Below are 1,783 nucleotides of genomic sequence, written 5' to 3'. Positions count from 1 at the left end.
TCCCTCCTTCATTGCTCTATACAATGACATCCCCTTGGCCATTTTCTGCATGGGGAATTGACATAATCGGGAAGATAACCCCAGCCGGAACAGGAGGTCACTGTTTCATTCTAGTAGCGATTGACTATTTCACCAAATGGGTAGAGGCGGCTTCCTACACTGGTCTTACGGCTAAAAATGTGGCAAAGTTCATACAAAACAACATCATCTGTCGATATGGTTGCCCACATGAGATCATTAGCGATAACGGATCACATTTCCAAGCTGAAACCGAGCAATTGCTAGCCAAATACAAGATTAAGCATCACCACTCTTCGCCCTATAGACCACAGACTAACGGCGCGGTAGAGGCGGCAAACAAGAATGTTGTCACGATTCTCAAGAAAATGATTGACAACTATAGAGATTGGCCAAGCAAGATACCTCTTGCTTTATGGGGGTATCGTACATCTGTTAGAACTCCCACTGGGGCTACTCCTTTCTATTTGACCTACGGCATTGAAGCTGTACAACCAGTCGAGCTAGAAATACCATCCTTGCGTATTTTACTCGAAAGTCAAATCCCGGAAGCCGATTGGAAAAGGGATTGATGGTCTCAAGTTAAACCTCGCAAGTGCACGATTTTATCATTGTACACTTTAAAGGGTCGATCCCACAAGGAGTAGGTGGAGTACTAATCATTCTAATTCACTGGTTTAGCTAAGTCGAAAAATAACAAAGAGGGGGGGTAACAAACTAGCACTTAAACTAACGAATTTAAAGACTATAAACTAGACTAGATAAGAACAAGCTAAGAGATAAAGGATAGATCAAATAAAGAGAAGGACTAGAACTCGGTTCTCCCACGAATATGAGTAATTCCACATACTAATCGTCTTGGCTAATCAAAAGGGGTAGAAAGGTAAGGGGGAGATGGCTCTAATTCGCCTAGAACCTCCCTTCCGGTCTCGCACTAGGACACTAGCTACCCCGACTAACCCCCCTCCCGGGTTCGAAAGCCGGTCTCCCTAACTCAAAACCCGACAACCCCAAGAACATGCATTTTCCCAAGGAGGTCAAGTAAATGGTCAAGGTCATTAAGCACTCATCATATTCCGGGTCATCCCACTCCCCCTTCCGGAGGTCGATTTCAAACGCTAGCCTAGAGGCACCCTCCCTCGGTTCTCCCTTCCGGTCTCAACCTTAGTCGGCGACAAGGTCAAATATCGGGTACCCAACTTACAACCTAACCAACTTCCGTTGGTGGACAAGGGTCACAAATCGACACTACCCAAAACCCAAACCTTAAACATGCAAATTCCCCTAGACTACCCTCACCAATTTTCCCCACAAATTAGCCTTAATGATAATTAGTTAGTGAAATTACCCACATCGGGTCAAACCGAGTCCTAGAAGGAGACTACTCACTAATCATGTTCCTAAAGGCAAAGAAAACAACAAAGATAGAGTCTTTAAGCATAAACATGGTGATAGGATGAATTCTACTTCTAAACATGCAACAACCCAACAATAATTATGAAGAAAGATGGTTTTAATCTAATAGCAAGGATGAACAAACTAAAAGACACAATCTTTAACAAAATCAACTCAAAGATTTAAGTCTTTGAGGACAACTAGCCCAAGATGAACAAAGGAGAGAGAAATAATGAAAAGATGAACAAAGAAAAGATAAACAATGGTGAAAACAACAACAATCAAACAACAAGGATGCAATTTTACCAACAACAATCAAACAAACTAGAAGGAAAAACAAATGTAAACAAATGAAAAATAGGGAGAGAAA

The sequence above is a fragment of the Silene latifolia genome, chromosome 10 (genome assembly GCF_048544455.1).
Source record: "Silene latifolia isolate original U9 population chromosome 10, ASM4854445v1, whole genome shotgun sequence".
NCBI lineage: Eukaryota > Viridiplantae > Streptophyta > Magnoliopsida > Caryophyllales > Caryophyllaceae > Silene > Silene latifolia.
This window is presented reverse-complemented; position numbering follows the sequence as displayed.